The sequence below is a fragment of the Haliotis cracherodii genome, unplaced genomic scaffold, assembly GCF_022045235.1.
Source record: "Haliotis cracherodii isolate W230 unplaced genomic scaffold, xgHalCrac1.p SCAF_10, whole genome shotgun sequence".
Taxonomy (NCBI): Eukaryota; Metazoa; Mollusca; class Gastropoda; order Lepetellida; family Haliotidae; genus Haliotis; species Haliotis cracherodii.
Window position 1 is genome coordinate 47,479,278 of NW_027266265.1, and position 18,194 is coordinate 47,497,471.

Here is an 18,194-nt window from a genome sequence, read left to right on the forward strand (position 1 = left end):
TCACCCGCTGTGCTGAGTTGACAGCCGTGGACCCAATAAAAGGTTTCAAATAGACTGATAACCGGCAAATTACCTCCTTCAATCAACCTGATCATTTTGCGGGCTATATGAACATGTAATTATCACAAGGCAGCCCGATGTCGGAAAACGGCATTGCTTATTTATCACTTGACTGCCTCTGTCATTAAACGTCGAGAACGGTGCATCAACTAAACGCAAAAACGTCGTTGCAAAACCGCTCCGACAGTTGCCGTGTCTGTCAGAGGCGTGCAAAGCTCTCACAGGTTCAATGGAAGCTCCGTGCAGACCCACAATTCTATGAAATATGATAGCGTAATAACGATTACTATAAGATGTCTGCGCTGAACAGAGTGATGAGCGTTTCCTGTAGTGTTTTCAAGCGTATCTATCAGTTGGTCGAACTGGGACCATTTTCGCATCCTCTGGCGCTCAAGGTGTAATTGGTAATTAGCTAGCGAGAACAAATGTTAGCAAATTAAGAACACTCGGAGAACATGTCTATATTAACGAGAAAATGCTATCTGTATGTCGCCACGTTCAGTAACTCCTGCGGTTATAATTTCGAATAATTGCTCATAATTGCAAATTCGTATCATCTCAGTGGAACAAGTCCTTGGTATGTTCGGTCGCATTTCAGGATTGTTTTACATGCAATAAAGATAACTTTAATAGTAATTGAACAATTAATGGTAAAGTAGAACCAACCGTATAACATAATTGATGCAACAATACTACAAAATCAATTTATTGTATTTTATTGTCCCAAGACGAAAAAAACCCATCCACACTGCATGGAGCGATGTGATCTTTCCTAATCATTTTTCAAGTCAACAACACACCAGATGTTTGTTTTAGACACGCTATGTTTTGTACAGTTGTTTTTGTACCTCGTCGGTGCTAACGGGGTTAAGGCAACACACACTCACTCACTACCCCACTCACTCAAATAGATTTATTGTTCATCATGTTTTTTCTCCAATAAATTTTTCGAAAATTTAGAAATATCCGAGAGAGAAAAGAAATGTAAGTCAAACGAATAAAGACCACGCAGTAGGTAAAAACAGAAAGTACAGATAGCTAAAACAATAAAAAGTAACCAACATTATTCGTGTATGAAGTGAAGACGTCGATGGCTACATTATATGTAACAAACAATAAACGAGAAAATAAGAGAGTGAGAAAACCATTCACACGTAGAGAAGATGAACCATGTACGCGTGGAGAAGACAAAGCATGGGTTCGGTGAGAAGACAAACAATACACACACAGAGAGAAGGCCAACCATGCACACACAGAGAAGACAAACCATGCAGACATAGAGAAGACAAACCATGCAGACATAGAGAAGACAAACCATGCAGACATAGAGAAGACAAACCATGCACACAAAGAGAGGAGACAAACCATGCACACACAGAGAAGACAAACCATGCAGACATAGAGAAGACAAACCATGCACACAAAGAGAGGAGACAAACCATGCACACACAGAGAAGACAAACCATGCAGACATAGAGAAGACAAACCATGCAGACATATATAAGACAAACCATGCACACAAAGAGAGGAGACAAACCATGCACACACAGAGAAGACAAACCATGCACACAGGGAAGACAAACCATGCAGACATATATAAGACAAACCATGCACACAAAGAGAGGAGACAAACCATGCACACACAGAGAAGACAAACCATGCACACAGGGAAGACAAACCATGCACACAGAGAATACAAACCATGCACACACACAGAAGACAAACCATGCAGACATAGAGAGAAGGCAAACCATGTACACACATAGAAGACAAACCATGCACACACAGAAGACAAACCATGCAGACATAGATAAAACAAACCAGCACATACAGAGAGAAGACAAACCATGCACACACAGAGAAAAGATAAACCATGCACACAGAGAAAAGACAAACCATGCAGACAAATATAAGACAAACCATGCACACAAAGAGAGAAGACAAACCATGCACACACAGAGAAGACAAACCATGCACATAGGGAAGACGAACCATGCACCCAGAGAAGACAAACCATTCACACACAGAGAAAAGATAAACCATGCACACGCAGAGAAAAGACAAACCATGCACATAGAGAAGACAAACCATGAACTCACAGAGAGAAGACAAACCATGCACACACAGAGAAGACAAACCATGCACACACAGAGAAAAGACAAACCATGCACATAGAGAAGACAAACCATGAACACACAGAGAGTAGACAAACCATGCACACACAGAAAAGACAAACCATGCAGACACATAGAAAAGACACACCATTCACACATACAGAAGACAAACCATGCACACTTAGAGAAGACAAACCATGCACATACAGAGAAGACAAACCATGCACACACAGAGAAGACAAACCATGTACATACAGAGTTGACAAACCATGCACACACAGAGAAGACAAACCATGCACATACAGAGTTGACAAACCATGCACATACAGAGAAGACAAACCATGTACACACACAGAGAAGACAAACCATGCAGACACAGAGGGAAAGATAAACCATGCACACACAGAGAAGACAAACCATGCAGACACAGAGGGAAAGATAAACCATGCACACACAGAGAAGACAAACCATGCACACACAGAGAAGACAAACCATGCACACACAGAGAGAAGACAAACTATGCAGACATAGAGAAGACAAACCATGCATACATAGATAAGACAAACCATGCACACACAGAGAAGACAAACCATGTACACACAGAGAAGACAAACCATGCACACACACAGAGAAGACAAACCATGTACATAGAGAGAAGACAAACCATGCACACACATAGAAGGCAAACCATGCAGACATAGATAAGACAAACCATGCACATACAGAGAAACGATAAACCATTCACACACAGAGAAAAGATAAACCATCTACATTCAGAGAAACGATAACAAAGCAACAAACTTATGTCAACAGGCGAGTGAACTAGTGATTCTTGTCCTTATAGGTTCGTTTGTTTTATTAAGAAAGCCATGATCAGGCCCCTTTAGGATGACCTGGCTTGCTCCTTATCAAAGAAGTCAGCAGACTTTATATACAAATGGTCACCCGACAACTTTATCTATACTCTGCAAAATAAGAAACGCAAAAGTGATTTCAGATGACTGTGTATTTGATAGATGATATAAATAATCAACAGATTGTAATCGATTGTTCAAATTTGACACACATCATTGTCAATGACTCAGGTTCAATATGGCACACAGGGGGTGGACAAAGAGTTGCAGTGGTTAAAGCGATCACTCGTTACGCCGAAGACCTGGGTTCGATTCTCCACATGGGTAGAATGTGAAGCGTGTTTCTTGTGTCCCCCGCCGTGATATTAATGAAATATTGCCATGACACACATGGAAGAGTAGATTTTCAATGTGAAGGCCATCTGTTTTCAATATCTTGTGTAGTCCATCTGAGTCCAAAACTGACGGTCATTGTCGTCCCATGGGAGCAGTCAGATCCCGAATTGTGCCCAAATGTTCACTCACTCTGCTGGGTGGTCGGGTAGCCTAGTGGTTAAAGCGTTCGCTCGTCACCCCGAAGACCCGGGTTCGATTCCCGACATGGGTACAATGTGTGAAGCCCATTTCTGGTGTCCCCCGCCGTGATTTTGCTGAAATATTGCTAAAAGCGGCGTAAAACCATACTCACTCACTCACTCTGCCTGCAGTGCTTGTGCCAACTGTCGGATGTTCTGTGTTTGTTGCTGACGTGCTCGCAGTCGTTGATCCAGAGCATCCCATAAATGTTCGATTGGATTTAAATCTCGAATCCTTGATGGCCATGGCAGGACCTGGATGTTGTGATTCTTGAGAAAGGCTGTTGTCAGTCTTGCCGCGTGAGGTCGGGCGTTGTCTTGTGGGCAAATAACATTTACAACGTTACCAGACCTCCTCCTCAGGTACACACCTTTTCAGTATCCATATGTTTATCACCAGACTAACATCAAATCTCTGAAATTAACATATTTTACAGAAAAAAAACATTTGTTGAATAGTTATAAAATGTAATAAAAAGGAGCTCAGATACTGCAGTAATCTAGACTGCCCAAACATTATATACTTGCATGGGCTGTATTGGTTATGGTAGTTTCAGGGTCTGTATGACAGACTAGGTTATCAGTAGCCAGCGTTATTATCTATATAGTTGTCACACCTTAACTATATCTATATGTTGACGAGGCCTTCTCCTTATCTTTATAGTAAGAGATCTCCTTATCAAACAAATTACCTCCTTTTCTATAATGGTTACTGGAACTGCTCCTTATGTATAAGGTCATCAGATCTCCAACTACTCTTATCTGATAGTTATCTGTCAATATCAGACCTATATCCTTATGGTGCCGGACAGTCTCCTTTATATAGTTATCTGATCTTCTCCTTATGTAAACGGTGACCAAACCTTGTCCTTATCTATATGTCACCTGACATTTTCATCTTTAATGAAACCAGACCTTATAAATATTGTCTTGCCGAAGCGATGTAAAATCATAACTCACTCACTATGAATATTGTCTTATCCTTATCTATAAGCTTGTCATGGCTTCGCCTTCTGTCTATCTGGTGACCAGATCCATACCTTATCGTTATAGCTACCTTATCTATATGTTAATCTAACTTATATTATAGATACCATCATAGATACCATGCCTCCTTATCTATAAGGTTAATATAAAATATTTAGGATATTAGACCTTCGCTCTGTGTACCTGGGTACAAGACCTAATCCTTATCTACTAGTTTATAGTTAGAGTTAAACTAACAGTTAGTCTATGAAATCTTATTTTACATAATACCCTTCCCGACTCTAAAAATAATATTAAAAAAAATATTTAAGACTTGCTTGTATAAGTTTCTAGATTGTTCTATTTCACAATCATGGTGCAGGACTAAGTTACAGTGTCTCGTCCTTATTTACATGGTTAGCAAATCTTTATCTTATATGAACATCTACATATATATATACATACATACATACATACATACACGATCTATTAGGTTGCCTCTCACGACCACCACAGGATGCAGGGGACCTATTCTAACAGTGAACTTACTTTGTAACTCTGCCACGCTTACCTTATGTAATCTCTTGACTAGACTCTCATTGTACTCCTGGCTGCCCTCCACCATCCCTGTAAGCGGGTTAGAGAACCATTCCTTGAACTCCTTGTGAGACTGGAACACGTGTGGCATGAGGAAGTGCATAAGAGACCACAGCTCCATCAAGTTGTTCTGTAGAGGGGTACCCGTCAGCAGCAGACGTCGCTGGCTGGAAAAGTTCAACAGCATCTGCCATCGCTGAGACTTGAAGTTCTTGATGTTTTGAGCCTGAAAATAACATTTAGTGTTATGTCTGGTCGAATGAAAGGTTCAGCTTCATCCGGCTTACCCCAGAAATACATCTGTATGCCTATGTCAACAATATCTCATCTGGATAATGGCACCAGAAGAAAATCTACTCGGTCAATCAATACCATTCAGGTAAGACATGGTTAGTTTGTTTTTTTGTTTAACGCCGCACTCAGCAATATTCCAGCTATATGACGGCGGTCTGTAAACAAGCGAGTCAGGACCAGACAATCAAGTGATTGACATCATGAGCATCGATCCACGCAATTGGGATATGATGACATGCTAGTCGCCTCTTAGGTAAGACATGGGAGATTTTGTACATAATACTCAGTCATGTATGATATACATACCTTGAATCGGTTTCTAAAGGAGTTTCTGACACAAGCCTTGTCTTGGCTTGCCCCAACGTCCCTACAGGGATACCCAACTTATTGGCTTATAGAATGTTAAAACATTTGACATTTGAAAACACAACAATATGTTCTCTTGACTTGTTCACATTTATTTCTGGCCAGGGCTACAGATCAGGTACAATCCTTGCAACTGTCTTTGGTATTGGCCATATTGCTATGAGGATCTCATTAAATGAACTAATTTTCACAAAAGCAATTTTGTTGGTTAGAAATTATGAGTGAAAGTCCAGTCCAGTCCAAAGCGATGTTAGATGTGTGTATATATATATATATATATATATATATGTGTGTGTGTGTGTGTGTGTGTGTGTGTGCGCGTGCGCGCGTGCGTGTGTGTGTGCGTGTGTGTGCGTGTGTGTGTGTGTGTGTGTGTGTGTGTTACTATACCTTCTCATCTATATGTTTAAGGTAACTAGTCTATCTATAGTCTTCCTTATCTATACGACTGAAAAACTTTCCCGTTTCTAATTTAATGCAATATTAAATTTTACAATACCCCATCCTTGCTCACGTTACTGGAAAATGGTATATATTTCATTTGAAATCAAAGATTAATATGAAAACTATTACCAGTAAACCAGCTGGTTATTATCTTAGCGATACGCTAAACGGAAATTAACCGCAATCGCCAACAACATCACCAATGGGTTTGCATGTTTTACAAATGTATGGACGCGCGATGATATAGAGCCCAAATAACCGTGTGTTTTATTTGATGTTACATGTTGCTGTAATTGGAATATGGTGCTGTAAATACAACCAGTTGTATATCAGTAGCAGAGTGTGGTTTATTGGACGTCTGATATGCCTAGAACTGACAGGGTCCATTTCTGACATTGCCTGTCGTGACGTTGCAAAAGGCGGCGTAAAACCATACGCCATCACGATAACTGACAGGGCCCATTTCTGACATTCCCTGTCACTATAACTGACTGGGAAAGCTGATAAACACAAACTATGTTCATGTCATCCTTATCTGTGGGATAACCAGACCTTCTCCATAGTGACCAGATCCCTACCTTTACGCCATCTTTCTCCTTATGTATGTATGTATGTATGTATGTATGTATGTATGTATGTATGTATGTATGTATGTATGTATGTATGTATGTATGTATGTATGTATGTATGTATGTATGCGTGCGTGCTTGCGTGTGTGTATGTATGTATGTATGTATGTATGTATGTATGTATGTATGTATGTATGTATGTATGTATGTATCATAAGGATACGACACCTCTCCTTATCGATACGGATGTCAAACCTTCTTATCTGTAAGGATATCAAACCATCTCCTTATTAATAAGGTTGCCAGGGAACCTTCTTACCTCTAATAATACCAGACCATCTCCTTATTGATAAGGTTGCCAGACCTTCTTATCTGTTAGGATGCCATAGCATCCATCTCCTTATTGATAAGATTGCCAGGGCACCTTCTTACCTCTAAGAATACCAGACGATCTCCTTATCAATAAGGTTGCCAGACCTTCTTATCTGTCAGGATATCATGACATTATCTTATCGAAAAGGTATCCAGATCTCCTCCTTATGTATATGGATATCGTGACTTTGCCAATGTTATGCATATGTTTGACAGACCGTGACATATTTGTCATTAGAGGCTCCATATTCAATAAAATATGTTATCAGGAAAATCAGACACGTGTTACCAAGCACACCCTCGATACTCTAAATCGGAAGCTGAAATTAACTGCAATATTCCATATATCAAAACGTGAATGAGTTTGCTTGCTTTACATATGTATAAACTCGAGGATGTGTAACGCCCAAATAATCTCGGAGATTATGTAACATGTTGCTTTAAATGGAAGATGGTGCTGTAAATACAATTATTTATGTGTTTTTTTAATTGGAAACAGGTGTTCCCGTTTTGTTGAGGATGAGAACAGATTGTTTTTGTATAATTGTACACAGTGTTGGTGGTCTTTCTGGATCGCGTCTAAAACTAATATAAAACATGCAGTTCATTTTGTAAACAATGATATCATATTTGATAAGCTGTTGGCTATATTACAATTATTTATCCACATGGGATGAGATAAGCGCGTTAATGAAAACGAAGTCCAACTACGACAATCAAACGGTCTTTTTACAGGGGCAGATCGGCGGAGGTGTTTAAAACTTTAAAATATATTATTTACAATGTTGACGTTTAAAAACTTGTAAATGATTAGCATTTCTTATCTATTCCACAGACAGCCTCGGTGGCAACTTACACACTGACTGATGAGCGTTAGATAGAATCAGTATGACACATAGACTCATGCAAATATATAACGTCAACGCCAGAGAATAACCAGTCTCGATTATCTGTCCAAATAGATTCCATTGGGTGTAAAAGGCAAAATGGTGGTGAAATATACGAGTGAGTGAGTATGGTTTTACGCCGCTTTTAGCAATATTCCAATATCACGGCGGGGTCACCAGAAATGGGCTTCACATATTGTACCCATATTGGGCATCGAACCAGGGTCTTCGGCATGACAAGCGACCGCTTTAACCACTAGGCTACCCGACCGCACCTGTAATATACGAAAAGATCACTGAAAATCAGTGATAGCACCAGGTGTCTACGAAAAGGGTAAGCATGTTCGCTCTACTGCCAGCACCCGCCACTCATAATTTGCATTGAAATGTGAATGTCATTTACGGGAGGACCTTTTTCACATGTGCACACATTTAATACTGAAAATACATAAATATAATAATCAACGAAAGATTGGCGTGACGAGCGAACGCTTTAACCACTAGGCTACGCACCGCACCTGCGTGAAGCATTAACAATGTACTTTAGCCAAGTGTACATGCTTCTTAACAAGGTGCGGTGGGTAGCCTAGTGGTTAAAGCGTTCGCTCGTCACGCCAATGGCCCGGGTTCGATTCGCCACATGGGTACAATGCATGATGACCATTCTGGTGTCCGCAGTAATATTTCTGGAATATGGATACTAGCGACGTAAAACCATTCACTCACTGAAAACATGCTATGTTAACATTGCATTAAGTTTTGCAACGCATTATTTGTTTCTCTCGTGATTTCATTGGATCAAAGAATCTATTTTAGTTATGTCATTTTCAGAGCCCTTTGAAACTCATCTGTGGTACACGTTTGTTAGTTTGTTTGTTGTTTAACACCGTACTCAGCTAGGTTTCAGCTATATGACGGCGGTCTGTAAATAAACGAGTCTCGACCAGATAATCCAGTGATTGACATCATGAGCATCGATCCACGCAATGGCCTACGACGACATGCATCAACCAAGCCAACGAACCTGATCACCCGATCCCGTTAGTCGCCTCTTACGACAAGCACAGTTGCCTTTTACGGCAAGCATGGGTTGCTTCACGGGCCGGCAAAGATGTTTAAATATCTAACAAATTAATTGAAACAATACATTTTATTATTGTTGTTTATCAAATGTTTGAAAAAGGAAACATGGTGAAAAATACTATTAATCAAACAAGGGGTGTATATTATGGTGGCCGAGAGGGGACATCGCTTTCTCGCTTTCTCGCTCCCCATAGTATATAGGTATATCTATAAGCTTAAGATATAATCTCCTCCTCCTCCACGCACCCCCACCTCCCCAACACACACACGTACCCACACGCATATACACTTTGCAATTCCTCCCACTGCACAAAATATACCTATGTGTTGAAAAAAATAACAATTTTAACCCCGCCCCATATTGCATAGTTCAGTTCTTGTTTATCAAATCCGCAAATCGTTGTAAATTTAAAACAAAGCTTATCAGTTCTCATTGTAATAATTTCTGTCATATAGGATTTTCTGAATGTTCGAGGAAAAACATTACTCCAACCAAAGCATGTTTTAAAAAAAATGTAATGTTAAAACGAAAACATCGCATGGGCTTTGCAATTTCGTAGATATGCTACAATGCAAATTTGACCATCTGGGCTAGATTTCCCAAGAGAGTGATATCAGAGTTACCTCCCCTCGATTGACCACCAATCAAATGAAACATTTTATGTATCTTTCCGTCAGAGACACTACCCTCTCCTGCGGCTGACGGCTCATGTTTCGCACGATGAGCTAAGAATAACCCTCCCCAGTACCGAAGACAGACAGGCGTATTACACACACGCGACTCCCCGACTTGGTGATTTGTAATTAGAGTTAATTTTTAATGTTTGTTGGGATTTGAAATTCGAATTAAATAGCGTGGAAGTACGCTTGTTGTTTTAGTATTGAAGTTTTAGGATGAATAACGATGTACGTTGAATGATAAGATACACTATTGCATTTATATTCCGGTCAGGAAGAGTTGCAATGACATTTTTAATTCAACTGATATAAAAGTTCATTCTTAGTCGCGGCACGTGCAATATCCATGACTTGGGTTATAGGAACACAGTGTTAATTTTGTGGACCGGCAATCGGTGAATAATATTCTTAGTCTAGCTATGTCACGCTGGCCTAAAAGCAACTAGGGCCTTGGAACAAAGAGCCCAGATGTTGACCCGAGATTCGACCCGTGCCATAAGGTGAGAATTGCTCTTTCTAGGTAGTATACCCATACAATCCACACTAGCCATGTATTGTGACCATCTGATACTCAATAATTACTTCCCCCCACCCCCCACCCCCCCACACACCGACATACTGATACTAAGGACATATTTTATTCCACCATCATAATGTCATAACGAGATTAGAAAGTATAGGTATTATGTAAGAAATTTAAAAATTAGATCAAGTATTATATTTCAGTGTGGGCCCGATATCCTTGTTTATGATCATATATAATTTTAATATGCATTTTAAATATTTTTTATGAAATAAATAATGATGAATGAATTCCAGTGTTACGTTAATCGGTCATCAGAATCGAATCTTTGCTTCATGATTGTAAAGTGTAAATGCAGTAATATTTTCTTCTTCACTAAATCAAGGAGCAAAGTGGAGATTTATCATCACTTAAACACAGCTTCCACTTCTCTGATCAACATCATCATCAAACTCTATCAGTCGATTATCATCAATTCATTATCCAGGTATTCTGTTTCTACGAATAAGGAAAACCACAGCTGTTTCGAGCTGATTGTTTGCCTTGAATCAAGATGCTCTGTGGAAATAATTGATGGCATGGTTATTCTTGCCACGAAAGGCTAGACAAGGGAGATAACCCAACCCATCTTATGACTAAGCTGTTCCCAATAGGCCTTGTGCAAAGTTGAGTCCAAACCTCAAACGCGGGTCTTTCAGCACGGCACGATGTTTCTAGGCAGAAAGGTGAGCTCGTTAAAACCGTTATGTTACACATGATCGTACAGTTACATTTAAGACATTCTAACCATTACGCGAACACCTGGTGTCATTGATGTTCACAGTATTATTTTCATCGCTGTTGCCGTTTAGGATGAATCTGTTTCACCAGATTATCGAGACTGACTATTCACTAGCGTTGACGTTTTTTTCTGTGTATATTTATATTTCTTTTATATTTACTGCCTCATAAAAACATTTGTATATAACTAACACACGCACACAGGAACATAGTCTTCACAATATATATGACTAAACAACAACCCGTTTTTTGTCATTTTTAACAGTTCACTGGGTACTCAGTATCGAATTTTTTAGAAATAAACTGATTTATTCTCAAAAACATTGTTCAGCCGCTCTCAGCCCGTACCCTATGGGATTTCAATGGCATGTATTCAATACCCTGTGCTTATTCACAGATCTATCGTGGTATGAGGACATATATACTCTCACAGCGTCCGGGTTGTTGCTATGTGTATTCAAAATGTTTTTTATAATCTAGTCACTTAACTGACATATTAACACTTAATAAATACCAACAACACATGTCATGATGTGTTCTGAAACTGAAAGTATTTTATAAAGCAATTAGCCTTTACACACGTGTACATTGTAAAGATATATATGCGGACATAGGAAGCAATACTTAAATTTTAATGCAAAGGAAATCGATATGTCAAATAACAAGTTTCATTTCTTTGTAGTTTATGTTTATTATATATTCTGTATGCACACGTGTTAAGAGATAATCAAAACTCAATGTAATTTCTCATATTTTCATGCAATTAGAATGTTATTTAATCCTATTCAGTTATCAGTAATGGATATATTTAAAAACATGCTATTATTTGCCACAGAGGTGATAGGGTAATTGATTAGAGACAGCTTATTCAATTAAAACATTTTCTAAAATTTATTGAAGCTTAAAAGTCGTATGACTATTCTATTGCTACTTCGAAGGATTACTTTGAAATATGACATGAATCATTGATTTTAGATTGTTAGTTTCACCCGGATTTTAGTATCTCCACTGTATGGTGGACATATTTGCTTGGAATCAGCAAGTCCCCCCCCCCCCCCCCCCTCCCCCTCCCCCATCCCCCCAAACCTCCTGAGGCTCAATCGTCCTTTTTAATCTACCACTGTACTGGTAGGGGATGACACCAATATACTTGAAAACTATTCTACGATCACAGCATGGCGGTTGCGATGTTCTTTTATCTTGTTGGTGTAGAAATGTTTACACAAGCATAGCGACGTGCAATGTACATCGACAATAATGTACTTATCAGTCAATCGTTATAATTGGCTTGTCATTGATATGTACATATCCATTTGATTAACAGCAATCTTGACATTTTCAAAAGTTTAACATATATATTTTTTATTGATGGCTTATTTAAACACGTACCTGTTGGTAACATGACAACATAGCTATGTATTATCTAAACAAGCGATTGGAGGGTCTTACTTGGGATGAATATCAGTCAATATAGGACTGCGTGTGTGTACGTTGTTGGCATATTAAACGTGATCATATGGAAAATGAGTAAAGTGAGTGAGTCATTTGGGTTTAACTCCGCTTTGAACATTGTTTCAATTAAATATCGGTTCTAAAAGAAGAGGCAAAGCAGTATGAATCACTACCAGATATATATAATACCCAGAACAAATGAACATTCACTTGAAAACAATATAAACTGTCGGGGGAAAACAAGTATACACTTGAAAACTGAATTTGACCAAAATATTTCAAACGTTATCAAAACGTTACTAGGCCGAAAACAGTCGCCGAGACACTACAAACATAAGGTTCAAAACACAACAAGATGCCCGTATCAAATATATCACTATCAAATAAGCAGTTCTTGTTTGATTCAATTGTATCCACCATTCAACATCGGCGTATACTTTCTTCTACCAGGAACACTTTGAACATAGTTTATATATATAAAATAATTACAGTAATAACATAAAGATGGCATGTGAGAAATTAAACATAGAATAACCAAAAACAATAAAGACAAAAAACACATACTTTTTTGAGAAATATTAAGTTATTAATATAGAAATAATTATTGTAAAAAGTATTGTTATTAACAGATGAACATACATCACATAAAGTATATGTCGCGTATAGATAATATAAATCAATATGACACAAAGTTAAATATGTCTTAAATAGCCGCATTTATATGATGCGAAGGAGAAATATTACCTTTTATATAAACAAATATAGATGTGTAAAAACGATGAACGGAAAGTATGGATAATCTGTGTTTAGAATTATATATGTTGTCAATAAAAATACTCCAATGTGTTAACTATAACGGCAGCTGATGCTACGTCAGTTGGCTGATATATCAATGATAATCATCCATCTGATGAAGAACCTGGTGTCAAAACGTATAAATTGTAAAGCATGCTGAAATAGTTATTACATAGATATTTGCTACGAAAATATGAATGACGTACTTTTGACTCACTGAAGAGAACATATATATTCTTTTGAATACCCTCCATCGTATAATATTTATTATCAAAATGTATGTTCATTCGCCGAAAGCAAAATGTGCCGTTGATCTATTGTTTAATGTAGAACACACATTTTGTTTCATGGGCAATCGATGAATACTAAACAATTTGACATTGGTATTTTGAAAGAGGCTTTGATACTAGTATTCATAGCACTGATGACAAATAACAGTAAAGATGTGCATATAGAATAACATGCATACATAACTTTAGTTGATCATGTTCCCGTGATTGTTAGTTAACATGATGCATTGATAGAATGAGTTTCTTATTGATACTAAAATAAATAAATACATAAGTATATGAATGAAGCTCTGGAAGGATAAAGCAAATATGACAGAATCTATAAAAAGGAAGCCATAGTCATGGTCATCAAAATGTTGATATTAAAGACATTGCACCTCCTGACCCCTATGTTAATAACAGTGGGCAAATATGAAAATGACAATTTACAAAGTAATAAATCTAACACCGAGTTGACCACACATTTATGACCCCGTGAGCTGGCCTCAGGCCATGCTCGGACATAGAATGGACACGGACTGTCAACGGAGGTGTCGCTTTCACCTGTTTACTTATGTAGATTTCAGCTGGATATTTGATGGACAGAAATATACATCTACAAGTAGCATTGTGCGTGAGCCTTCGTGTTTCACAGGTGTGGAGGCATTCAAGTACGTATTGGTGAAGGTCAAAGGTCACATATACATCATAATGTATGCACGCGAGGGGAGGAGTCTTCATGTGAACCTTTGATGTGTTGGCCTTTAAGAATTACAATGTCCAAAGTGTAGTTTATGAGTCGGAAAAAGTATTTAAAATTTAACGAGATCACCAATAAACGACAGTAAGAATCTATCTGGAACAATGAAAGTTATTGAAACAAATCTTTACAAGGCTGGAAATGAAATTAACAAAGCTCATGTGTCAGTGGATTAAAATTTGATGATGTTCACCCACAAAACTGAAAATAGGTTGGTTCTAAATCTTGTCCTCACTCCCTCCCTCTCTCTCTCTCTCTCTCTCTCTCTCTCTCTCTCTCTCTCTCTCTCTCTCTCTCTCGTGTTGTACTAAAATACTAAAGATGACAGGAAATACCAATATCTTAAGCACGCATAATGATATTACCATTTGTTTTCGTTATCAATCTTATTGATAAAGATATACTGCATTGGATGAGTTATTAAATATACACATTATCCGTTTATCTTGATTTTACTAAGGTTCCATCATATATTTATATTTCAAAATCAATTATGGCTGCAGTGAAATTATTACAGACTGTTTTATAGTTGTCATAATTGCGTGTTTTACTGCACTGATACGTGTCGTACTATACTATTCAAAAGAAGTTAAGAACCATCCGATTCTTTCATAATACTACAGTTAATCTGACGGATTAACTATAGTAATATGAAATAAAAGGGTGAGTAGTATTATTCGTTCTTATTGGATTCATGTTACGGTTAATGGTATACTCGTAGGCGGTATAAGGTTATTGATACTCAGGGGTGGTATATGGTAATTGTATACTCATGGATGGTATAGGGTTATCATATACTCATGGATAATATGAGGTTATTGGTATACTCATAGATGGTATATGGTTATTGTATACTTATGGATGGTATATGGTTATTGTATACTCAAAGATGGTATATGGTTATTGTATACTCATGGGTGGTATATAGTTATTGTTTACTCAAGGATGATATGAGGTGATCGGTATACTCATAGATGGTATATGGTTATTGTATACTCATGGATGGTATATAGCTATGGGTCTTTCCCTGAATATGATATATTGAAGAGAACATTGGGGAGGCGGGTAGCCTAGTGGTTAATGCTCGCTGGTCACGTCAAAGGCCCAAAATGGGTACAATGTGTGAAATCCATTTTTAGTTTTCCCGCCATGGTGTTGCTGGATTATTGCAAAACCATAGAAAGAAAATTAACAACACAACAGCATGGTTTTGAAGTCGGTTTTTTTGGTCATATTATTTTGAAGAACACAAATGAAGGTTACGCACACTGTTGTGAAGACACATTAAACCTTTTGAGAATAGAACCAGATTATTAAGCGTGACAAACGAATCCACAGACCACTGACCTGGTCGTGACACCCTAACGCTGACATACGTATATTTAGGTACATATGTTAACGAGATCCCGAAAATGTATTAATGTATGAAAAAGATTACATACATCGAAATGTGTAGCATTGTGGATTCTAGCCATGTCATACTTTTTCTAAATTATGCAGTCATATTATTCACAATGCTTTCGCCATAGTACATATTACGTATAATATTCACGTTTTCCACGCACCAGAATACCAATAATGAGATTATGAATCAGTTTTATGCAATCAAAATTTGATGACATTATATACGAAATTAACATGAAATATACACATTAAAGAATATTGCAATGACATGGAAATCCTGCAACAACTGAAGATGAGAACTGCATTTTCCATGATTGACAGCTATGTATAATATGACAATATAGATAAGAACCTATGTTTATGGCCTGTTGTCCTTAAGTTGGATCGATGATGCTAGAACTGAGAATGGTTGTAGGAGCAGATATCAATACCGTAGTTCACTCATTAAGTATAAGTGACAAAACCCATTCCGCGTTGAAAAATTCTGCCAAAAAGAGTCGCTTGTACAATTCCGAATTAATCATGAGCTTGTGTATATAAATCGCTATCAAATAGTGATGACACCAGGTGTTCGCGAAAAGGTGAGCGTATCCTGCCCCACCTGTGACACCCGTCACAGTACGTCATTAAGTCACTCGGGCATTAAGCGAACTAGAAGGCGAATGGGCGATGTGCAGATAACGACCGTGCATTTACTGAACAAGTAAGTTGCATGCGTCGTATCATCATCATCATCATCATCATCATCATCAATGTATTTTGGGGTGGGGTGGGCCTATGCGGAGAAGGACCATCCCCAAACACGTTTATGATGATGATGATGATGATGATGATGATGATGATGATGATGATGATCTTTCTATTACACTGTTACTGTAATAACGGGCTCTTAGGGAATGGATAATGTATTACGTTAAATACGGTACATAGGATTGTAACTAGAATGGCATTCATCATGCATAAAGCATGCCGGGAACATGTATCATCCCATATCTGAAATGTGTGTATGTGTGTATTTTCTCAATAAAAGAAATCGAAAAAAAACCACCGAACACTATGTGATACACATAGGACGTTAACTTATAATTTTATACACGACACACTTTGCGTAACTTATATCAATTACAAGTATCGATTCATAGCGGGAGTCAATTACAATCATTTCTCAACAGAATAAATAGTCCGAAAACTGAAATGTGAAAAATCGTTTAATGGCTTCTTTCGAATAAAAGATCGCCTCGGACCTGTGATTATAGACAGTAGCGGTTCCACTAGAAACACTTTTGAAAACATTCTTTAACAACTTTCCTCTCTGCAATATCAAAAGAGTTACAGGAAATTATAGAAAATAGCCCCTTTCCAAATGTCGTTTCCAGTGATTGTAATGAGTGTGTAATTATGAAATAAAACACATCTTCCCGTATAGTGCGCCGATGTTCATTTCAAAAGAGACTCATGTTTAACATGTAACGGTGAAATTGACGACACATAAATGCAATCATTATAAACAATAGAGTGGTATATCCATTGTTCTGAATCACTTCGGAGTGTGAGCGCAGGGAATCGGGCGGTAAAGACGGAAACAAAACTACCTCTGAAATGTACATTTGTCAATAGCTGTAATGAACATGCTATTATGAAATAGATCACACGATCATTCCCCCACGACGTGTACGGTGGGCGGTTGACACTCATGCATTTCTGATGAATCATCTGTGTCATTTGCAAGCGAAATTTATTCGCAATCTTGGCCACAAAACCGTCCACACTTTATAGGTTATTGAAGCTTTTATATGGCGAATTTCGCGCGTGGCTACCCAAATAGCACTGAGGTAAGTGTCCCGTGCCAATAAAGTAACACACTTGTCAATATACAAACTGTAATAAACACAGGCGACCCGTGTAGAAACTTGTAAATGAACAAAGTCCATGTCAATGAAAATGATTATTCGGCGAAGAATCTTTTGTTACGTGTGTTCAAGTCTCTCAACGTCGAGGCAATGTAACAGATACCCAACGCAAGCTTTCGGATACTTTGGGAGGGGTGAGGAAGTAGTGGGGTGGTGACGTCCCCCCCTGCCCTCAAGGTACACTATGGGGGGCGGGATGCGGCTTCAGAACATCCCCGTGTGTAGGTCTTTAATGTAAAGCTATGGGGAAATACCCATCACGAAGCTTTTATTGAGCATATGTTATTATAGTTCACGTTGGAAGATTTTATGAGACTGGGGATAAAATGTAAATCGGGATGGTGGGGTAGGGATGTCGTATTAAATACAGTTTTATGTCGTTATCTTTTGGTGCGTTGTAAAAGAAGCATTGGGTTTATACGTTTTCAGTCGCCATAGCAAA